Raw genomic sequence first — 26,157 nt, forward strand, 5'->3', positions numbered from 1 at the left:
TATTTTTTTCAATTTAAAAATTAAAAGGAACACTTTAAAAGAGATATGCCAGATGTCATAAATTATACACCATTTAGAAATGAGTACACCATGAAAACTGTACAACAGCTACATATTTCTAAGTCTATTTCTATGCATGATATTTACTAACATTAAAAGAAAAGCAAATTGATTTTAGTCATGCCATCAATATCTTTCCAATATGTAATCACATAATCCTTATTTGAACATAGGCATGTGTGTCTTAGTTTCTTTTCTATCAATGTAATTAAAACATCATGGCTAAGACAAATGACAAAAAAATTAACCAATGTTTGAGGTTCTAGAAGATTAGAGTGCATGACCATAATTATGGGAAGCATGGCAGTAGGCAGGCAGTTATGGCACTAAACAGTAGCAGAGAGCTTGCATCTTTATTTGCAAGTAGGAGACAAGGAGAGAGCTAGCTGAAAATGGTACAGACTTTTGTAACATAAAAGCCCATCTACACAGTGATACACTGTCACCAAAAAGGCCACACCTAGTCCAACAGCCACACTCTTTAATCCTTTCCGAATAGTTCCACTAACTGTGGACCAAAACATATGAGGCTGGACAAGGATCAAAGAAGCACAATATGTATGAAGATACCATTACTTTTGTACATTTAAAATTATTTTATTGCACTTATTTGGGTATGCATCGTACGGGTATAAATATGTATGTATTTGGGTGCATGAATGCCATTGTGGGTATACAAAGTCCAGAGGACAACTGGTGTGAGATGATGATCTCCTTTCACAATGTGGGTCCTAAGGAACAGAGATCCTCAGGCTTGGCATCAAGCACTTTTATCCACTAAGCCATCTTACTGGCCTTTTCTTTATTCTTAACTGGATAAAAATTGTCAACACAAAGCTACAGAAAACCTTTGTCTCCTTCTGAAGAATCAGACCTTAAGGTATGACATTTTAAGAGCAATGCTTATGGCTCTTCTTCACCCTTGTAAAGTAGTGCATGGCCAACATGTCTTTGCTCACATACACTGAAACATATACTTAGAGCAATAGCCGTAAAATAGCTCTCAATTTTAAATTCTATGACTGCAAATGTTAAGCCTGAGTATCTTCTTACTAAAGTTAAAGGAGTTCTTCAAATCTGTCTGAATACTTGCCCATATTTTAAGGCTTTAATTCAATTCAATTTAATTAACACCCATTACTAGAATTCCTACTGGATATTATAGCATTTGGGTTGTGGACCTTCATGAACAGATTAATATCCTCTTGTAGTACTGAATTTTCACTCTTGTGGAATTGGATTGTTCCTAACAAGAGTAGGTTGTTTTAACATAAGTAGGTTGCCTTAGGATATACCTTTTTGATGCATCTGTCTGAATATTGTTCATCTTTTCCAGCTTGCATGGGATAGCACGAGAACTTTACCACAGAATAAACAATGCTGAGACTATGTTCTTCAACTTATATGTCCATGAGACAAAATAAACCTCTTGTAAATGATCAGATTTCAGGCGTTCTATATAGAAACTGAAAATGGTCCCAGACATTAGTCCTAAAACAAGGCCTGCTTCCTTCTTGCTATTTGTAGTTGTAGTAAGGAAAATAAAGCAAAAAAGTGTACATGTAATTGCAATATAAACCACAGGTTCTTAATGTCATGTGTATGTGTGTGAAAGAAAAATGAACCTCTTTTTGTTGACTATAGAGCCTTTGTTGAAATGCTTCATATACATAAGCAAAACGATGTGGGGTTATAAAGCAAGCTGCATATACTTAAAAACAGATATCAAAATGCATTTGCAATACAGTGACAAATATAGTTCTTTCTTAACACACAAGTGAGAAGAGCTAATGGTAGTCCTAGTTTTGTAGTAACAAATAATACAAATAATATTTTTAAATGTGAAATGGATATAATGAGAAAACACATATGACTTATCGTTTACAAAGTTAATTTTTTTGTTAATGAGCACTATTTACAGTGGACAGAATTTATTATTTAAGTAAATACTAAATTTCATGTATATGAAATGAAATTGTCATATAGGAGTATATATCTGCATATTGATATCTGTTTCCTATAAGGTTCTAGGGGCCATACAATGAAAATATTCAAGAGTTATTTAAAATTTATTGATTACATCTCAAAGGCAGAAGTGAACTATCAGTTCTTTTAAAAGTTCAGGTGGTTCATCAAACATACCTTTAAAAAAATCATCCAGTCTCAACTGTACAGAAAAGACTATAGCAATTGGCATGAGTAAGTACCCAAACACAGACAGGGAGAATCAACTCAAGAGAAATACCCAGGAGGTAAGACTAACTGTAGAATAATTCAGACTGAGAATGAGCAGTGCCAAGGAGGATGTTAGGATTTTAAGTTTTAACTCATTGTAGAATAATTTTTGGTATTCTAGAAGCAGAAAAAAAAGAGGCCATTATGACTATTCTGTGGGATCCTGTGCAAAGCACTGCATAGATATTAGATTGGTTTTTTATTTAAAAAATATTCATTTTATACACCAACCACAGATTCCCTTTTCATCCCCCATTCCACTCCCCCCACCCCCCGCCTAAACCTCCCCCCAGCGACCAACCCTTCATCCTCTCCTCCAAAAGTATAAGTTCTTAACCCAAGTCCAAAACTGCTTATTTTACACATTGTTGCCAAAGAAGTAGGAAAAACTATATTACTAGAGGACTATTTTCATTCAGAGTACAACCCATTCAGCTCTGGATATGTTTTGGATATTTTCTGGTACTATATAATTAAAGTTTCTTCATAAGTGCAAGAACAGCATGGTTATCATTTTGAAGGATCCACTTCTGCTGCTTATGCTCCATTGTAATTAACTAATGACCCAAAATTCATCCAACCATGTTTGAAACAAAACAGCAATAACATTACTTACAACTTTGATTAACCTCAAAGTGAACTGTCGTCTATTTTAAGTTGGTTCACTCATTCATTTAATGAATGGTAAGTGTAAAGCACTAAGAAACAGTCTTGAAGCTTGGGGTTGGAGAATCACAGGGAAAATACCCTACATTCATAGTGCTTACATTTTTTCAATATTTTTGAAATTAAAATATAATTATATCATTTCCCACTTTCCTTTTCCTCTCTCCAATCCTTCCAGTGTACATCATTAGTCTCTCTCAAATTCATAACTCTTGCCTCGTATAATAATAAATTTTCTTTGATTCCTACATACAAAATACAACATCCTCAGTCCATATAATGTGCCCAATATGAAGTGGTCATCTATGAAATCATATACATACAGTAACATTGGACAGCTTACAGCTTTTCATCTTCACGAGAATTTTCTGAAGTTAATAATACTGCTGATGAGATTGTCAAGGCTCATAGGCCTTATGGAGAAATATTATTTGAACTATGGCTTATGGCCTCACAATCAGCTCTATTTGATGTGTATGTGGTGCATTCTTTCATATTCTTCAGGTATAGCATATGAATCTTTGCAAGTAAAATTTATATTGGAAATAGCTCTAGTATCTTTTCACCTGATAAAAATGGTGAAGTGAAACTACCACAAAAATACAAAGAAAAGAGCCAGGAGATGCCTTAGTGGCGAAGGTGCTTACTGTTCAAGCACAGTGGCATGAGTTAATCTTTTAAACTCACATAAAGGTAGAAGGCGATAACCAACTTCACTAAGTTGTCCTCCAGCTCCACATGTGCTCCATGGTATGTGAGTCACCTCACTTCACACAGCATACAAAAATGAACATAGTAATAGTAAATGAATAAATAAAAACAAACAAATACAAATTAAAAAGTGAGTACTATTTAAGACAGCAATGATCTTTGTCTGGTACCCATACTTGTATTTGTATATACTTGTATGTCTGGTGCACACACCTGTGAATACATTTTTTTTTTTGAGATTTATAATGTATCTTTGGTAGTACAAAGAGCTTGAGAGGATATTGCATGTGTTAATATTAGTCCTTTTGCTTAATGGCTGTAGTATATGCAACATATTCTCCCTTGCTTAGGAAGTTGGTGTTTTCAAGATAAATAGTCCTCCTACATAATTTCAGCCATGTCTTATCTATGAGCCCTTCACAGGACATATAAACCTGTGCTGTCAGAATGATTTGTTCTACTGAGCAGTGGTAGTTCTAGTCATGAAGATGGGAAAACACACACAGACACACACAGACACAAACCAGTGAAATGCATTTTTATCTGGGTTTACTTTCCATTTCCTTTATTTTTGAATGATCTAGCTTCATAGTTTCATTATAAAATTGAAAGTAACTAGACATAATTTTTGTTAACTGTGTTTATGCATGATTCCTTTGAAATAAGAAAATCTAAAAACTTAATGAAAGTTTTCTGCATTACTTTGTGTGCCTGAAGTATATGAACTCAACTGAGGGTACCCAGCAGAATCAACTGTGGACTTTATTTTAGAAGCAATGTTAATGATAAGGTATCATGCCACAACAATTGATGAAGAATATCTTTTCGTGATGGCCCTGACATCAGTTTATTTATAAATACCCCCAAAGTGACTCTACTGTGCTGTCAGAGTTGAGAAACTGAGTTATGTTCCACATTGTAACCTTTATTTTTCATACATGGAATTTTTATTCGTGGCATTTTAAAATAAGAGTCTCAGAACATCTAAGTATTAGTTATATTATGTTAGATTTTTCTGCTCTTCCAATATTTACACAGCTGTTTAATACTCAAAATGAGCTACCACACATTTCTACCACAATTAAACTGAGATCTGACATTTACAAATTTCACAGAGCCATGATCAGTTCCCAATTCCCTTTCCAAACCAAGAGTAGCACTCTCACTACAAGTAATGAAGCTGTGATATAGAAATTATATACCAGAAAAAATATGCATTGTTCAAAACCATTATCAATTGTTCTATTTCCCTAGAACTGCTATCATCCTTTAGCAAATAGGGAGCAAGATAAGAATCTCCAAAATGTATGAATACACTGTGCAATTTCTTAGACTATTATGATGCTTTGGACATGTTAATACAGTTCCTTCATACAGGTTTGTAAATGAGGAGATAGTCAATTTGAAATTGCACAGTAACTAGCAAAATACACAATATGGTCTTAAAAAAAGGTGGGGGAAGTTCTTTAAGAGTTCTCAATTTTCAAACAGATGCATAGTTAGGTGAAAGCCAAATATGTTTTTCAATGAATTTAGTTCACAAATTAGATGAAAAATGGGTTGGGAAAACGAAAGAATTCCTCAACTCTGTTTTACAATCCAAGAAACTCTTCATCTCTGTCATCTTGGGAGCTAGCTTTAACACTGACTTAGTCCTCAAGTTTCTTACATTGCCACTTTGCTAGGTATTTTCTGAACACTTTTTTATCTTCAACTTTCCTTAGTTAAAAGTGGCCCCCAAACTAGAAAATTCTTAGTCACTTTCTCATAGGTATACTGGTGGTAGTTTTTGTCCGTTGTCTTGTTTGGGTTTTTGAGTTTCTGAGTCAAAGACTATTTCTAAAAGAATAGCATGAATTAAGGCTAACATACTTTACTGAAGCCAGAGCATGAAAATTCTTTCACATGGTAAGGAAATGAATATGAATGCCATTTAAAAAGGTGGAAAGACACTGATAGTTCTTCTGCAGGTGTTCTTGTTAGAGTAAAGAGTTTACAAAAATCACCCAGACAGCAATGGAAAAGGCATATCTGGAAGAAGGCAGAGAGGAATTGCAAAGACTTGGAATGGGCAGAGGGAATACAGTGTAAGATGAAACTCATACGAGAACTTTGCCTTGGCTTTTGGTCAAAAGGTGCTGGGTTAAAATCTAGGACACTGTAAGACTTTCCATTATTATTATTTATTTATATTTTGGTTTTTCGAGATAGGGTTTCTCTGTGTAGCTTTGGAGCCTGTCCTGGAACTCACTCTGTAGCCCAGGCTGGCCTCTAACTCACAGAGATCCACCTGCCTCTGCCTCCCAAGTGCTGGGATTAAAGGCGTGCACCACCACCGCCTGGCCCAAGACTTTCCATTATTATAAGACTTGGCTACTACTGTAGCCTCTTTGTCTGCATCCTCCTCCTCATATCTCCCTGCTCCCACTTCTTCCTCCTTTTTTTTTTTTTTTTGGTTTTGTGAGGCAGAGTTTCTCTGTGTAGCCCTGGTTGTCCCGGAATTTGCTTTGTAGACCAGGCTGGCCTTGAACGCAGAGATCCTCCTGCCTCTTCCTGGAAGTGCTGGGTTCAAAGGTGTGAGCCATCACACCCAGCTCCTATCTTCCCCTTCTATTCTATCCTTCTTCTGACATTTTTATTATCTTTCTCTCTCTCTCTTGATTAAGCACATACACTGTTAGGAAAAAGACTTCTACTTCTGTCTCTCTCTTTCTAAACTCCAAATCCAAATGTAAAAGCAAGTAAATAGATATTTTAAATGTTATTTGTTTACTAAGACAAATAAATGTTTTATTCAAGTTTGAGCTTCAACTCTTCTTAAAGTTAATTGGGGGCATTTGGCCACTTCACTAATTCCTCATTTTCTTATTTGTTAGCCAACAATAATAGACTGTTTTTTATTGTATGTTCTCACATTAATAAACTATGATATTGTTTCTGTCGAAAAATACATCCCAATAGGGAATTACAAATTTTCATCTGCTGTCTCAAAAGACTGAAATTCAAAGAATTGCTACCCTCATTCATTTTTAATGAGTCTGAGAATGATTTTGTAGTTATTCAGAAATATTAATCCTGAAGAAGTATGTGAGTTGACATATACATGGAAGGACAAAGTATTATTTTTTCCTAATGAAACCCAACTTGCTAAAATACATACTACTTTTGTCATTAGATGATTAATTTTAAAGTAGCCAAATTACAGGAATAGTAAGGTTTTATATTGTGAATGTATTAATGTAGATGTAAGTGGTAAATCTTATTTTCGTTGTTGTGATTTCAACATATATGATATACTTTGCTTTATTTAACATCGACTCTGCTTCCTGAGTGAAAACGAATAAGCCAAGTTTTAAAAATGACTATATGGCTGTACATTATTGTTTGGTTTTAATGGTGAAACAATTTGAGAAAACATCATTTCAATTCTTGCTCTTATCTGTGAGTAGTATTTTAGATTCCTGAGGTTTTAGTATTTAAGAATACAGACATGCAGGATAAATGGAGTGGGACTAAAATATTTAAATTTAGTTGCATGGTAACCCATGAATAGTGTAACTTTGGGGTGCTATGAATATCTTTTAAGCAGATTTTATATCAAGACAGCTTTTAAAATTGCTATTTTTTGCTCATGCTTTAGATATGTCTTACATAAGAGATGATGTTAGGGAAGCACCTACTTCTCTGTCTGTCTGTCTGTCTGTCTGTCTGTCTCTCTAATTCTCTCTCTCTCTCTCTCTCTCTCTCTGTGTGTGTGTGTGTGTGTGTGTGTGTGTGTGTGTGTGTGTGTGTGTGTTGTCTGTGTCTATGTGTGTTAGGATTATATAATTTCCCATAGGTTATGGAAGTACATGGAATAATCAAAAGTATTTATAAATGAAAATAAAACACCATCATGATGAAAGTAAACATTACAAAATAAAATCATTACTGGGTGTATCCACGTTGATATTCATTTAATAACTTCCTGTATTAGAAAAGTTCCAATAGGGAGCAGTTTCCTCTGTACATTTATTTTGACTTTATTTTTACAATGTTATGGTGTTTAACTGGTTGACAAGACAAGTGAGATTCTCTTTTATATACATAAAAGAAAATAAGATATTTTATTGGCTTTGTCCTTCCAGATTTGTACTACAAAAGTGGAGAATAGTAGCTAATATTAATCACGAGTTAGAGCTACATACAGATTAGCATCTTTAAAAACTAAAATTTTGTGTTTTTCCCCTCTTTGATTTTTCCTTAAATAAAGTTAGTTTATTTTGCATCCTGTGTCTTCCTTGTGTAATAGTAAGATTTCATGTTTGTGTGACAGAGAGAGAGAAACCAAGGACAAATAATGAGTAAATTCGGAAGTACATGATTTGTGTTTTGTAAGTTCAAGATTTCAGTAAATCATTTCAATTTTCACAGTTTCTTAGAGTACCACTTGAACATTTCTTTCTTTAATTTATTTATATTTTTCATCGCACAGTAATGAATGGTAGGAAAATCATCTAAGAATAATTCGCATATGAACTCACAGAGATTGTGGCAACACACATAGGCTTAGCAAAGTTTCAAGCCAGATGAGATCTCAGCACTGAGAAGAAGTGGACAAAGGGCCCCACCTTTAAGCAAGAAGCTATTTACAATTGATACCTGTTGGCAAATGGAAATTTTTTTTTTTTTTTTTGGTTTTTCGAGACAGGGTTACTCTGTGTAGCTTTGCGCCTTTCCTGGAACTCACTTGGTAGCCCAGGCTGGCCTTGAACTCACAGTGATCCGCCTGGCTCTGCCTCCCGAGTGCTGGGATTAAAGGCGTGCGCCACCACCACCCGGCTAAATGGAAAATTATATTTCTCCAATGGTATTTGCCTGGGTATATCAATCATACTCCACCAGGTCAGGCTCCTTGCCCAGGAGTAGTTGGCCAATACAGAATGAACTCCATGCCTTTTTTTGTGTGGGCTTTTGTTTAATTTTCTGTTCATTTGTTTGTTTTGTTTTGTTTTGTCCTTTTTGCTTGTTTTTACTTCCTTCTGGTTGTGTTTTGTTGAGGAAGAAGGAGAGAGAGTATGCATATGCTGTTGGTGGGCAGGAAAGAGGGTAAATCTGGGAAGAGCTAGGGGAGGAAAACCATGATCAAAATACACTATATGTAAATTTTTAAGTTAAAGAAAAATATTATAAAAAGAGTAAGACCTGGTACCTACTGGGTCATACGTCAAGTATCTTTCTTTAAACTATTATCTTTAAGCTTTATCAGAATAAAATACTACTTTGAAAAAACCAAATATTAAGCCATGATTATATGGAACAAAGTAGAAATGTGGCTTACAGTTCTTTTAGAGCCAATCATAATCTTTCCACTACAGCACATTGTATCTTGAACACTAAAGGGAGTTTTTGGGACATATTTGATGTTTTATAATAGTTTGTTGAAACAGAAGCTATAGCACATTTTCTAGATACAAAAGACTGCTGTGGGATATCTTTATGTACACTGCAAATATGTGTTGCTATGATTGGTTACTAAGGAAGCTGCTCTGGCCTATGACAAGCCAGGTTATAGTCAGGCAGGAAATCCAAGTGAGAGACAGGAAGAAGAAAGGTAGAGGCAGGGGAGACACCAGCCTGCTACCAAAGAGTACCATCCCAGTAGACTGGTAGCACCATGACCACATGGTAAAACATAGATTAATAGACATGGGTTAATTTAAGATGAAAGAGCTAGTAGCATGAAGCCTGAAATAAGCCATACAGTTTGTAAATAATATTAAGCCTCTGAATGATTATTTTATAAGCAGCTGAAGGGCTACCACTACACAAGACATTAGTTGTATCTATTAGTGGCCCATGAAATTAATTCATTCAATCATGACTAGTATTTTATCAAAGTGGAATGAAATGAATGATACTATTGGACATTATAGGTTTAATTGGAGAGCAATACATCATGGACAACATGGATATTATAGCTATTTGCAATATTGAAAGATTTTTGGTACTAAACAATTTCTGTAGCTAATTAAGATGGAATTAGTTAGACAAAAAGTACTTGTAATTTACCTAGTATTGTGACTATACGCTCTTTAGGGAAAAATATCATCTGAGTTGTTTGCTATAATGGTCCCAGGCATTTGATCTAGGTGTCTCAGTTGAATCCATTTTATTATTATCATTTTCTTCTATTGTATCTCCTTATCACACTAGAGGTATAAAAATCAATGCTAGCTTTCTAGTGTGGGTGCTATTTGCTGTTTTATTTTGAATGTTGCAGTTAGTCATGCTCTAAAATACCAACCAATTCTTGTACCCATGAATGGATTTGTGAAGCTCTCTTTATCCTTGCTTAGTCATTTCATTTGAAATTTCTGTGTAACATCAAGTTTGAGGTTGCACTTGTTTTCTGAGAAGATAGTAAGAATAAGACTCTCTCAAGGTACTTTTCTTTGTATCATAAGCAAAATATCAGAACATTATATATTTATATATATATATATATATATATATATATATATATATATATATATATATATATATTCTGGACATCACTCTATTCAAAAAAAAACCCTAGATCTTATCTCTCATCTTGCCTCCAAATCAATTCCAAATAGATTGAAGATATCAATGTTATAAAATGAAGCTCTGAAATTTATAATGGAAAAATAGGTCCTTGGCTAATCCTTGCATCTCTCATTCCTCAACTGAGAAGCTTCTTTGTGTGGTGGACAGCAGTAAATACAGAGACACAACGGGTCAAAGTGCAGAAAGCAGGAATCTGTGGGCTAGATGGACATGTAATTGAACAATGTAAATGGAACAATGGAAGTGTGGTCACTTCCTCCCTACAAGGTTCAAGAAACAGCACAAAAGAAGGGCATGGAGTTACTTTTAAGTGTGAGAGGCTCAGATGAAATGGAGCAAAACAGTGTTTTCTGGACATAACAGGACTGTTGTACTCATGAAGTCACAGCAGCTGTGATTGCCTGAATAAGACCTGCACAAGATCAAGCCAGTCACCATTCTAGCATGGACGGGGAGGGGCACGGAAATCCTTGCCCCTGGTGAAAGAGTTGTCAGTTGGTAGAGGAGGGAGAGATCGTTTTCTTCAAAAGTGTGGCCCCTTACCAGGGTGCTGACCATGCTTCAGTGGGTGGCTTCACACCCATTTGTATATGGACATCACCAATTGGACTCAGAGAGTTTTTTTAAAAAGTTGAGAGGATGAGAGTGAAGGATATGGGAGAAGTTGGAAAGTGTAATTGGGGGTGAATACAATCAAAATATGTTGTATACATATATGAAATTCTCAAAGAATAAATTGATACTATATTATATTATATTATATTATATTATATTATATTATATTATATTATATTATATTATATTATATTTTAAAAAACCTGAAAGACTGCAAAGTCTAAAGCAAAGCCAGGTTTGGAAGGGATATATAATCATATCCATATAAGCTCAAATGAGAATATGGGATCAGCCTTTGGAAATGAAAGTTGGGACTAGGGGAGACTTTTTAATTTGAGTCAGATGAATACTGATTCTGATCAAACTCCAAAAATCTTCAGGAGTTATGGAGTTGTGGGGATTTTTACAACATGTAAATAAAAAACAAAACTAATAACAATTGATGGGACAGAAACCAAGTTTTCAAAATGAAATAGGAAAGGCTCCTCACTGAACCTATAGTTGTTATGATATGATTTTTATTCTCTATGTGAGAAAATTTTTCATACTCGGAAGAAATCATCTCGGGGAATAATTTTTGGATTATCCAGTTAGTGTTTTGTTATCATTTCCTCTAGACTTTCAAAGATTCCAAATTATATCTTATCCTTGAACTAAAGTCATGTGTAATTTTTTATGTAACTGTACTATTTATTATGACTGCCTCTATATTTTATGGGATGAGACCATTTTCAAAAATGTTATATCCATGATTTCATCTATTTCTCCTCTATGGTTTATCATCAAAATGACTCATGGTTCAGAACTTACTCACCTAATGGTATTTCATTGCTTATATATCAACATTACATAATTTATATCTGTATCTGTCTGTGATGCTATACACACAGAGAAGATAAAAAATAAGTAATAATCTTTCTTTTAATGTAGCTTTAGACTTTTTGATATTTATATCAATGTTATACACAGTAATATATTTTAAATGACAATTTTCTGATTAGTCAAATTGGATAGTTATTGCTACTATATCCATCAGTTAATGATTTATTTAGAAAATAGTTTTTTTATATTCTTTAGGATATTTTTGATAGTTTTAAATGTATACTTATAATTTACTCTTTTGTATTAATTTTTCACAGTAAGTGGAAATTTGTCTTTTTCTTAGAGAGAAAGCCACAGTTTTAAAATAACTACATTGTTTACTTTAAATTTTAAATTTACTTTAAATTAAATACTTTCTTTATAACTGGCACTATATTAAATTTTCTACCTTTGTCATTTTACTTTTAATTGTTTAGCATGTTGAGGATCTCACTGAGTTTTTAATATGTATTATACATATAATAGCAACATAAAATATTTTTGAGTAAAGAGACACTACTGCGTTCACTTACTTATTTTGTTGTGAAAATTTTCAAACATACACAAAATGTGTGAAAATAGTATAAGCCCCTAGTACCTATTACCATTAATTGATATGTAACATAAATCTTCCTATAACTTTCTACTAGGATATTTTAAAATATAGGCTGCTTTTCAACTTATTTATTTACAAATACTTCCTGTTGCATCACAAATACATGAGCCCTTAAAATTTAATAAAACATCATTGTAATACATAATCATTTTAAAACAGTTGAAAACCGTAAAATATCAACATGCCATCAACATAGCTCTCCCAGTCTCTTTTTATTAACTTTATTTCTAAATCAGGGTTTCACAATGTATGCATTTTCTTTGGTTGACAAACATGAGATCGTCTTAGTAAGCACTTTCCAGTTGTGCAATTGTAAGTACAGAGAAGGAAATCGATTTGCTTGATAACCGGGCTTTTCTTCTTAATCATTCCGTAAGTGTTTATCAGTATCTAGTAGATAGTGTACTATGGACTTGGGGATTATCTATTATGAAAATTGAAAAACTCTCTGTGGTGAGAAATTTCTATTACTATTGGAAGGATATAATATAATTATTAAAAAGAAGTTCAATTTTCAGTATATTTGAGAACGGTAAACAGTGTGAGTCAAAGAGAATTATAGTGGGACTGAAAAAGTATTACGAACAGTGAGGTTGTCTGAATTTTAAGTTGCCCCAACTGAGGAGCTATTTAAGTAAATACATAAGATGAAGTTCAATCTTGCATGTCACTTCAAATGAGAGTAAGCTCTGTCACTTCCCCAAGGCACACTCACATATCCCTAGGAAGTCTATGTAAAACAACAAAATTGAAGATAAAAATGGTTATTCCAAGAGATGAAATCAGAGGCCTCATTGTGGAAAGACTTAGTCATTTCAAGATCCTGGTTTTTCTTCTCAGTTAATGGAAAACATTATAAGATTGGACACATAACAAACACATATTCGGGTCTCTAAAAAAAATTCTGATTTCTGTATAAAGACTAGTCATTATGAGTCATGAAGAGGGAGCATGGACTTTCAGACTATTTGGAAGGTTGACAAAGTAATATTTCTGAATATATCTTGATGTTGCAACACGTTTATTAGAGGTAGACTGTGAAAAGAAGGGAGAAGCCAGAAAGCTATCCAAACAGCCTCAGCAAGCATAGAACTATGTTGCGACTGATTAAGAGCTATAATCCATGGAACTGGCATCTGGAGATAATAAGATTTCTGGTCTAACATGAGGTGAGACTGGCTTCCAGATACAGTGATTAAGTAGGAAATTGGAAAGTATATATTGATGTATGGAAATGAGTAGGAGTTTGAGTTGCATATGCAAACTTGCAGGTATCAGAATGTGTTTTTTATAAAGTCATGAAGATAATCAGAGTTTATGAGACTGTAAGTATAGAAAGAAAAGAGCTAGATATGGAAGGTTCCATGAAAAGACACTGGACATGTCAATAGAGATCAGTATAATCAGATGGTAATGAGATGGCCCATTATGTTTATAATGATTCATTCCTTTAAACTTTAATTTAAATTTCTTATTTCATGAGGTCAAGCCTTAGATTGATTGAGCATTTCTCTATACTCTCCTTGCCTTAGAGTCACCTTGGTACTAGGTTCAGAATTATTGAAGATTGACTGCCCATAGTTACACATTTCTCCTACTACAACCTTGGCTGATTTTCTGATCTTTTCCAGTCACTGTCCACCAAGAATGAGTAGATTTATTTTCTTGATTAGATTTCTGTTCCCTCAAGTAACCATAGTGACAGGGAACTTAAAATCCATTCTTCCTAATGTTCCTGAAGGGAGAGCTTGTTTGTGCTTTCTGTCAATGCTATTGTCATCAAAATTATTAACCTGACCAAAAATTTGCCTCTTTTTGAATAACAAATCTAATGTTTACTCATTTAAAGATATTAATTATCAAGTAAGCAACAACTCAACCAGAAAGATGCCATAAGTTCTTCATAACATCAAGAGGTATATGCAGTAACATTCAAGAAATAATTTAGGAAGAGATACTCTGAAACAATTCATATCTCCTTAGATCAATTTTTGTGTCTATCTTAGCCTTGATCCAATATCCATTTGTTGTACATATTTAAAAATGAAAGGAGTGAGAAGATATTTTATTATAATTTGTGTATTTGTATACATTTATGAGAATGCCGCACAAAGCATCAAAGAAGGATACGTATTTGTAAGATAGAATGTAATTATAACCACCAGTCCACATTCTTTGCCTCTGTATGAGGCAAGGTGTGTGCACATATAAGTACAAAGCTGAGATGTGGCAAAACATTCAATGACTATAGCGTTGAAGATCATCTTGTATAAGTTAAAGAATAGTAAATTTCATTTTTTTGTAAAAAAAAAAATTACACACCAATCAATGTGTATTTGCTGAATTCCTGCTATTTACCCAGCATTATTGTAAAGAACAAGGATGCACATCTCTTAAGCTGTATCTGGAATGGGAATTTGTCATTTTGACATAGAAAAAAAAGGAAATGCCATTAACACGTTGAGTGATCAGTCAGTATCAATGGTAAGAAATACATAATTTATGATAAGGCTGAATATAGACTTCTGTACCACTGACTAATGTCCAATCATTGTCATTTATTTTTCAGACAAATGAATTAATGAATAGTAAATAAAATTAGTAGGCAAAAATCTAATGGCACATTATAATAACATACATGGGGATACCTTTTGGCTTAAAATTACTAGGTCAGTAAGAACATTTTTTCTACTCAGGGCTTTTTTACATAAAAGCCAATACAATGAATTCTGCATAATGAAAAATACTATAAAATATTGTAGTTTCTGAAACACAAAATTCTCCAAATATAACAGTGAATTTTCATGATCTATAACGTTTATAATAGACAATTTGGAAACTATCACATTTATATACGTGATTTTCATACTGCGTCTTACACATAAAATCAAATAATGGGCAAAACTGAATCACTATATTAGAATGCATGAAAAAACAACCTCTACAAAATAAGTTTAATTTGTGTTTGATGGAAACCACTGCATGCTTCTGAAAACATCAACTACATACCTATTGTACCTTGTAAGATATCCGATTATCTGAGCAAGTTTCACTGAAGACTTCATCTGCCAAGTTTAAGCTTTAGTCATTATTAGTTTCATAATTCCTAGAATTTCTAATGAAAGATATTTAAATAGTATGACATTGTTCCATCTTTCTACAGCAGTTAGGAGGAATACATGAACTATAAAAGGAATAAACCAGGTAGTTACAGTGGTGGCATATGAACCTGAGCACTCCACTGGTGGTAGTGTAGATGGTGACAGAAATCTGCCTAGCCATCTGTTACTACTTAGTCAAATTAAGTATATACATACCCTTTGACACAGCAATTCCACAATTGGCATTTTTCCCAGAGAAATTTTCACACAGGCCTATAAGACATATAGCAGGGTATTCGATACAACATTAGTAATGGTGAGAGTTGAAAGTAACGGGTGCATCCATTAAACAAGAGAGCTAGATGCACAACTGTGACTCTTCTGATTTCAGATGTATACAGATGTATAGTTTGTTTCTATTAAAAAGCAACTATAAGGGCCAATCCAAGAAAGGAAATAAGTTACTTGAAGTTATCTATTCTATTTCTAACAGAAGTGAAATGTGCACATGAAGATAAAAGACAGAACAGGTGTATTACTAACAAAAAAGACTGACCATAAAATATCGTGATTAATAAAAAAGAAAAGAAAACTGAAATTTTTATCAAAACTGATTTTCCATTCACTATAATTCACAAAATAAAACTATTTACATTTCAAAGAGATTTCACTAAAAAATTAAAAATGTGTTCCTTTTAAAAACTTATTTATTTATTTATAAACTATTTTTAATAACTTCTAAGAAAATGATATAATGTAAACACAATGTTGGTACCAGGGAGAAGAGATAAAGTAGGTGTGCAAATAAATAAAATAAATGGAGTCATAAATAGAAACATTAAAATGTGTCTTTCACATTTTCTCACTGCTGAACTTGAGATCAAAACAATAGCATGAATCTTGATTGGGAGGTAGGAGAATAAGCTCTACTACCCCTGCATTGTCTCTTATTGACTGATATTAATAAGGTAGTTAGTATTGCTGGCCACAAACCAAACTATAATATGGAAACAATGATCCTACCGTGGCCATTAACAACAACAAAAAATACAAATAATACTCTTCTTTCTTAGATTTAGGAAAAAGTAAAGAACATAGAAATCTCTAATTCCAGAAAAAAATGAATATCCAATCTGCATTATTCCTTCTTTCAAAACAAAATACAACCAAGCAAAACTCCATAAAATCACAATTCTCATCTACTGAGTGATATGTAGGGGACAAAAAGAATTTTATCAGTTTAAGAAAAGTTGCTGTGGATGATTGATTGATAAATAAATTGCTGATTGGCCAGTAGCCAGGCAGGAAGTATAGGCGGAACAAGGAGAGAGGAGAATTCTGGGAAGTGGAAGGCAGAGGCAGAGAGATGCTGCCAGCTGCTGCCATGAAAAGCGAGATGTAAAGTAACAGTAAGCCTCGATCTACGTGGCAAGTTATAGACTAATAGATATGGGTTAATTTAAGATATAAGAACTAGGTAGCAAGAAGCCTGAGCCATTAGGCCAAACAGTTTAAATAATACAAGCGTCTGTGTGTTTATTTTATAAGGGGGCTGCAGGACTTTCGGGGGGCTTGGTGAGACCCAGAGAGAAACTCTCCAGCTACAAAAAGTCATTTCCCATTCCATAAATGAAATGTTTATGATTATTGAGCTAAAAGTATTTTGGGCTAACTGAAACAAGGTTTATATAACCTTATAACTTATATTCATTATTAAATAACCTGGAATTTTACCATAATTTTCAAATAATTATTTATTCTAACTTTATTTGTTTACTTACTTATATTACCCATCTTGAAATGAACAGATTTATTTTTTCAAAATAACAGAAGCTAAAATGCACACACACACACACACACACACACACACACACACTCATGCATGCCATTACTGTCTTTAGAAGAAATTGTTCCATATAGCTGAGAATACTTATAAAAATATGATATAATCCTTGAAAAATTGATCCAGTTTTATCTTATTCCAATCAATTATCATAATTATTACAATTATTATTTCTGTAGAAGTGAAATAAAATCATTGTAGTCAGATATTAAGCAAATCTAATATCACATGACAAAGAGTTTAGAATTGCATGCAATCAATTGTTAGCTCTCTTAAATACATTAGTCTTTTAAACTCTATATTCACTCAAAAGTTAAAACAAATTAAATCTATATATAAGCAAAGGACTTCCCCATATTTCAGATGACTTAGCTACATTTCTTGGAACTATTCCTGTTAACAGAAAAATGCAGATGTCCTGAGTGTTGAAGTACAACTTAAGAGGATTGTTGGTGAAATTACTATTTATAGGAAATGTCTCCAAACATGCTTTTTTTCAGGTTTCTCCTGAGTATTAAGAAAGATAGAGCTCTGTGCCACTCAGGCAACAGACTTCTCATTTATCTCAGGAATGATTTGCTTTTAAATATGGCATATTAAAATATGACATGTTTTCATATAATTATATCTTATATAGATGAAACAAAATAGACTAAGATCATATATATATATATATATAGATAGATAGATATAGATATAGATATAATGAAGACTCAAATAAAAAATAAAAGGTCTTATTGTTAGGGATTTTCAAATAAATATATGGATTAGTGAATTACTAATTGTCTTTACTTCTTACTAGGTATTGTGCCTAGCAATTGGATCACTTAATTCTCACTATGACTTATTCCTAAAACATCTGTTTTATTTAATGAGGAAACTGAAACTCGAGCCATTTAATTGATTTCATAAGGTGATACACCTGTTAAAAGATAGAGTAAAATTTTGAGAATAGGGATGTCAAAACCTACTACCTATTACACAAAGTGAATATGACTATTTATTATGTAAAACTAATGTCTGTGCCCAGAATTAAAGTACAAATGAATACACTTGGGAGAACCTCAAAAATTTATAGAATCAAATATTTCACCATTCATTCATATGATATCTTTATTTTGAATGTATTGATTACAAGTATAGGATGAAGAAAGCCAAACATTTGAAAAACTTATATTCAAAAATGTAAGCCATTATTGCTTGACAATTTTCCTAAGATGTAGGTGTAGAGGTGTGATAAACTCTCCTTGACTAACTTTAGTCAATGTCTTCTGACATCTCTACTAAGTTTCAGCCTTAGCTTCTAAGAAATGAAACTTGTCATGCACAAAAATCTTTACATCTCCAACAATTATAGACTTATGTAAACAGTGACAGACTTTCTAATATCTCAAGAGGCATATACTCAAGATGAGAATCCTATGTTCCTGAGGATGTTCAGCATTGTTAAAAGAATTTAAGGCTTGTTCCAACAAATTCTTCTCTTTCTTAGATAAATTTGCTATAGGAAAGTTGTGATTGTAGATTTGTTCTGTGTCTCTTTCAGGAATGTCTTTCATTCTTTAGGACATGAAAACCATTCTGTTAATGTACAATGATCACAGGAATGATAATGTTTCTGTCTTCCAGTCTCATGGGAACAGTAGAGTCCTAACTTTGAAAATAGACAATTAGCCATACAGATGGCCTAAACACCTTAAGCATATGTCATTCCCACCCCCAAATGTCTTATAGTATGGGTATTTTAGTTTTCCTTGGCATCCAAAACTCTGTAAATCTTTTTCCCGCCCAGAGGAGCTTAACTCAGTCCTATCATTAAGTGTCTATTGGCTACTGACATGATCTTTGTTTTATAGAGATAGGGACATTTAAGCAATCATGCTTAAACCTAGAAATTTTGAAAAAAGGAAATTAATAAAGACTATGACGAACATCAAAACAGTTTGATGCAAATTTAATCTCATTGATAAAGAAAATGTTAACAGGAATATGGTGCCAATAGTTCCATGTCTTAGGCATATGCTTGTTTTACTTCTTCCACACATTACTAGTATGGAAGCTCCTTCAGAAAGATTTCTTTATAAAATGTTTAAAAACAATACATATTCCTGTACCTCATAACATAATTTGCTTTTAGATAAAAAATAAGCAAACTATTATCGTTGTACAAGAATATATACACTAAAAAAGACCCTAGAAAAAGCCACAGTTCTAGCAAATATACATACAAGTGACTGTATTGAGAAGCTAAGATCCTCTAATTAATTTTACCTTGGAAATTTAAAAATATTACTAAAAGTCAAATGGCCAGCATAAAATATAAAGTGAATACAAATTTATTACAAGAAAATTAAAACACAATATGGTTAATCATACTGTAAAGTAGTTAATAGGATATATAATAAATGACATAATATTCTAGGTAGTGGTAATACATGAGATTCAAGATATAACATTATTTTAGTGACTGGAAACTATCATGGAAAAGGGGTGTTATCTTCATATTACTGCCCCTAAACAAATACCAACATCATAAAGTAGCTAAAAAGTGTTTATGAACCATCTCTATGTGTTATATAATAAACATACCTATGAAACCTGTACTATGCAGTATAATTGCCTTATTGTATGGCAATATTAATATTATAAATAAGTTATAAATATTAACATGAATTAAATATAATAGTATAGAAAATGCAGTTATTACATCTCTAGGTGTTATAGCATGGCTAGATATGCTTTAAAATGTCAATCTTAAACACATCCTGAATTTGTGATAAGATAATATTTTATTAGGGAAAAATGCTACTTCACTTTAGTATCTGCATATGTTCAGCTGTGGTAGTCTCCTCTCTGTTTTTCAAATGTGAATTTGAATTGAGAAAAATAGCCTGTTTAAATTTCAGATGAACTATTTGCAATAGCCATATATTCAAAGATGCCAAATAACATATCATTAGGATGAGTGATCATTCTATACTTCCAAATTTTACTGCTGCATCACATTTCTGAGTTGAAACTGCTAAGCACTCACTTGGAAGAAGGCGATATTAAGTACAAGTAAGGGACTTTAGAGAGTCAGAGAATCCCCCTCATGTTGATCATTTTAGCCATGTAGAGCCTCTGAAAGGCTGAGCTGATGAACACCATTATTAGGATAGCAGCCAGGCAGTATAAAGCAGTACATTTTTTTCAAGGTGTGTCTTCTTTCTTATAACACAGAGATGCTTTTTTCCAGTATGAGATTTATTTTGAAAAATACATTTGCTTTTCAGCTCTACCATCTAAATACACAGTTAAAACCCCCACAATACAGATTTTGCTATGCATAATACTGATATTTATGTAGAAAGAATTCATATGCACATCCTGGACAACCAATAGACACTGAATGTACAGGGAATCAAAAGGATATGTGATATTTTTAAAAAAATATTTTAAAAGTAAAAATTGGAAAATGTGATTTAATAATAAAATTATGTGATGATTTATCAAGACCTCTAAAAAGCATTTCCCAAATGTAGCTAAAACTTACTGTCCATTGTTTTCATATTATTCCCTCTTCTTCACATATTGTGAGAAATAATACCCACAATCCATCATAACTTACTTTTAGAAATATTAATTTCTTGCTTTATTTATTTGAAAATGTAACCATATATCAGAAAATATTAAGAAATAGAGAATATATTACAAAAATAAATGGTTCCAGGAAAATAAGCTAGCACTTCATTGTATTTTTCCTGTGTTATTTCATGTATATTTAATGTTTACACATTATTATCAAAATAATTGTGCTATCAACTGGATATAATACAGAAACCAAAGTATTATGAAGAGCCTAGCCTCCAGGGGATAGATCAGTAGCACATTTCCTGCATCTTTAGCTAATGGACCATTAGGGAAGGGGTTAAAAGGTTGTAAGAGTCAAAATACCCAGTAGTCAGCTATGAGACTGTCTTTCCTATAAATGGCTGCATAAACATGACCTGACCAATGATAACATCAACAAACATACTAATGCTAACGTGGTGGGGGAAATCTCAGTTTTCAACTCCTAGACAAAGAACTACCTACAGGCAATTACAATCTGCTGAGAGAGGAAGCATTAGCCTCTCCCACGAATGAGCTCCTTGGTTGGTTATCCAATACGAAGTGGTAAGCCCTAAATCCATATACACACAAACAACAAAAATAGTATCAGCAGGTTGTATTTTTTTTGTAAATATGTGTATATATGTGTGTGACAGTAATAACCAAGGAAAAAGATGTTATTATTTTGAGAGTGGGGGTGACATTGGTAGAGCCTGAGGTAAGGGACATGGGAGAGGATGAAAAGAGGAAAAGGGAGGGAGGAAGTGATGTAATTCTATTTTAATTAAAAATGCAGGCTGGTGCTAGGATAGAGGGTTGCTTTCTGAAAACTGACAGTGGGATCCCATTACCTAGAACAGCATCCACATAGCTCATTAAACATAGAGAGGTCAATGCCTGCATGGAGCCTTCACCACTAAGTTTTAATCTCTTTGTCATGGGAAGTTATTTTGCAGGATATAGAAAATGAAACCTGAACACCAACCTGGCCACAAAACCCTCAGCCAAAAGTCTGTTCTGCTTGCAAGATGTGCTAGGACAATAATGGCACAGAATTTGTGGGAGTGGCCAACCAATGTCTGGTTAACCTGAGGCTCATACCACAAGAGGGAGTCCATGGCTTTCAGTGTCTGGATGGCCAGGAACCAGAGACTGGATAGCTAAGAGACCTAGGGTAGAACCAAACAAGACTGGCAAAAATCAATCAATCAATCAAATGATTATTATGATATTCTGCTATACTCAATGACTAGTGCCTTGGCCAGTTGTTATCAGAGAGGCTTCCTTCAGTAGCCGATGACCCACATCCAGACATTATGCAAAGAGAGTCTCAATTGTAGGTCTCCATAGGGTCCCTCCCCTAGGAACTCAGGGAATTCCCCAGAAAAGGGGGAGGAAAGATTGTAGGAGTCAGAGGGGATGAAGGATACCAGGAGAACATGCCCCAGTAAATCAACTAAGCAGGGTTCATAAGGACTCACAGAGACTGAAACGGAAAGCATGGGGTCCACATGGGTCTACACCAGGTCCTTTGTAGTTAGAGAGTTTCTCTCCAGCTCCCACCAAACAGTCCCACAGCCCACTTATAAAATAAACATACAGACTTTTATATTATTTAAACTGTTTGGCCTAATGGCTCAGGCCTCTAGCTATCTAGTTATTACATCTTAAATTAACCCATTTCTATAAATCTATATCTTGTCACATGGCTTGTAGCTTACCAGTATCTTACATGTTGGTACTCAGGGCAGTGGCTGGTAGCATCTCCTGACTCAGCCTTCTTGTTCCCAGAATTCTCTTCTCTGCCTGTCCTGTCTATACTTCCTGCCTGGCTACTGGCCAATCAGCATTTTATTTATACAGAGTGATATCCATGGAATTTTCCCCCCACTTTATTTTTTTTAAAAGGAAGATTTTAACTTTAACATAGTAAAATTACATATAACAAAACAATTATCAAGAAAGAATTATAGTTACAATATCTAGTCTATTTATAATATCTAGTCTATTTGTTTTTGGTAAAATTAAAGAAGATATCCTATCAATCCTATATTTGTGAGTCTAAGGTTTCATATCTAACTTATCTTTTATCATAATTAAGGAAAAATATAACTATCTAGTCTTCAACTACGTCAAAGACCTCTAAAGGATATAATATTACATGAGAAATGGGAGAAGGACACGAGAAACTTTTGGGAGTCTTGCAAGAGTAGACAGAGACAGCTGGCAGCCTGGACAGCCATCCAAAGTTCCTCTGTAAAGTTGGGGCATCTGTCTTTAGCCCACAGGCCTAGAGTCTCTCAGTCATTTTTTTCTGTGTCCTATAGAATGTCTGGTAGTTTCCTCTGCAAAGCAGGAACCCGAAGGACCATTTTGTCAAGCAAAGTTCAGTGATCACCTTCCCATGGGTCCTGCATGTCCAGTTGATACATTTTTTTTCAAGCAGTCCAGGCAAGAATGGTTTCTTGCCCAAATGGCTATTTTTGCCAAGGTGAACATAAACTCTATATAGTGTCTTTGATGCCCATCTTCCTCTCTGAAGTAAATCTGGTACTGCCAGGAGCAGACATGTCTCACTGTCCAGAAAGTCTAAATTTTTAAAACATTTTAAATGCCATATTCTGTAGGTCTTTGAAGTGTTTGAAGATTACCTATCTATCTGAAATATATCTATATGTACCTAGAAAACTAAACTAACATGACTATAAGTTTGATTATCATAGAAGACTATGATACAGAATTATTAATCTGTGTTTTTTAATTATCCATTACAATCTAAATGAGTTACATAAACATAATACCACAAATGAGAGTAGATACATATGTACACTATAACAAAATTAACTTCAAATTTGTATCAATAAACTAAAATCTACAGCAATGTAAAACATTTCAAACAAGTCATTGTCTTGCCTGGCTACTGGCCAATCAGCATTTTATTTATACAGAGCGATATCCACAGCAGTCCTCCATGTACATGTTATAGCTGTTAGCTTGGTGTTTTTGTGGGACTCCTAGCAGTGGGAGCAGTTGTGACTCTGACTCTTTCGCTTGCTTTTGGGACTCTTTTCCTCCTATTGGGTTTCCTTGTCTAGCTTTGATATGAGGTCTTTGCCTGGTCTTATTGTATCTTGTTTTGTCCTGTCTGCCTATTGTCTCTTAGAGGCCTGCTCTTTTCTGATTGGAAATGGACGGTGAGTGGATCTGGATGAGAATGTAGGTAGAGAGGAGTAGAGGGAAGGGAAACTCAGGTTAGGATATATTATATGAGAGAAGAATTTATTTTCAATAAAAAATGTTTAGCATATTATTTTGAGAGTATTGATTATGCTGAGAAATGATGACCCAGGTGATATACTTACACATACAGTAATCTGTATTGTTTTTAAAAAAATATTTACTTACTTTTACTTTATATGCATTAGTGTTGTGCCTACATGATATACAGCTGAATGGACAGACTTCCAAGCAAAAGGCAGTTCAGTGTTCTATTGGTGCTGATTATGAATGCTGGACTATTAATAGAACAGATCCTACATCTATCTGCATTGGATACAAAGCTAGGGGAAAATCCTGGAGGTCTTGACAAAGAGCACTCTGTAGGAGGGCCACAGATATTTGCAGAACAATGAAAGAAGACCTTCCAAATGCAGAAGCCCAAGAGCGAAGCCCCAGGGAGCTAAAATGGAGATACTTTACTCCAGTGAAGTAAATAACAGGTTAAATATTTGACTGTGGAGTAAATAGACACTGTTTCTAAAAGGCCCTGGAAACCATTACCACAAAATGAGTTAAATAAGTAATTTATCACTTCTTTTTTTTTTTGTTTTGTTTTGTTTTGTTTTGTTTTTTTGTTTTTCGAGACAGGGTTTCTCTGTGTAGCTTTGCGCCTTTCCTGGAACTCACTCGGTAGTCCAGGCTGGCCTTGAACTCACAGAGATCTGCCTGGCTCTGCCTCCTAAGTGCTGGGATTAAAGACGTGCGCCACCACCGCCTGGCTAGTTTATCACTTCTTTTATTTCTTTTCATTCCTTGCCCTCTAGTCATGAGGAATCCAAAGTCAAGTTAGATGTATGCAGAGATGGTTGTCAAAGTGCAGGGCATGGAGCAAAATACAGAAGCAAACTACGTCTTGACTAAATTTTCAGCTTCTTTCTGGATCAGGCTGGGCGGGACATATGGAGAAGGGGATCACTTCTTTAGAACAGGTTTAAGGTTTTGATTACTTTTATACTTATTCATTACTGAGAGAAGCATTTTATCTTCTGATAGTGACTCCAAAGTTCTTAAGATATTCATAACAATTCTAGAGAACCTGAGGAGTCATAGCCTCAAACATTCAAAAGACAAGTAGATTAGAAGGTTTATTTATTAATATGTCATATTCATAATGTTTATTGAGATGATATAATCAAGTCATTACATTAGTTATTGTAAGCCAAATTGAGCTATATAAATAAGTAAAGTGAGTATATTTAACTTTGTTCAATGACAACACATGTAAATTAAGACATGTTATTTATAAAAGGATAAATAAAAATGAAAGGCAAAGTGGATACCTTTTGGCAGGCCCTGCCAAGGTTTGTTACTAAGCAAACATGTAACAGAGTTAGTGCAAGAGATTTATGGGGGGGGGAAGGATGTAAAAGGCCCCGTTGGAGTGGGGACTTGAGGGAGGCAGACAGAGAAGAGGAAGAAGAAAAGCAATAGAGAAAAGGAAGAAGAGACAAGAGAGAAAAGAGACAAAGAAAGGAGTTAGACACAAGAGAGATGAGAGACAAAAGATGTTAAGAGGCCAAGAGAGCGAGCTCTGCCTAGAAGGCACTGTTAAAGGATGCACATGATGCGTGGCTGAAGGTGGATAAGCACCTGGCAACAGGTGATGAAGGAACTGTGTAACGACTTTGGCTGCAGAGGCCGGCTGATGCTGTTGTGGAAACTGTTAATTTAGTTTACAAAAATAATTCTTGACGTAAGAATAATAATAATTTCATTATGGTGATAGGATCCTCTGTTTGAATTTTACAAATTTTCAAAATTGTCAGTGGCATTGACAATGATCAGTAGAAACGTGTGTGTGTGTGTGTGTGTGTGTGTGTGTGTGTGTGTGTGTGTGTGTGTATACTCTGGTAAATATATCAAATTACCATTTTGAATTGAATGACAAATATTTTTAATTATATACAGCATATGATCTGAGACTTAGTTAAGTGTATATATATTTCAGAGAATATCAGTGAAGCTAATTGTAAAGTACATAGTGTTCTTTTCTGCTTGTCAACTGC

The sequence above is a fragment of the Peromyscus eremicus genome, chromosome X, assembly GCF_949786415.1.
Source record: "Peromyscus eremicus chromosome X, PerEre_H2_v1, whole genome shotgun sequence".
NCBI classification, from domain to species: domain Eukaryota; kingdom Metazoa; phylum Chordata; class Mammalia; order Rodentia; family Cricetidae; genus Peromyscus; species Peromyscus eremicus.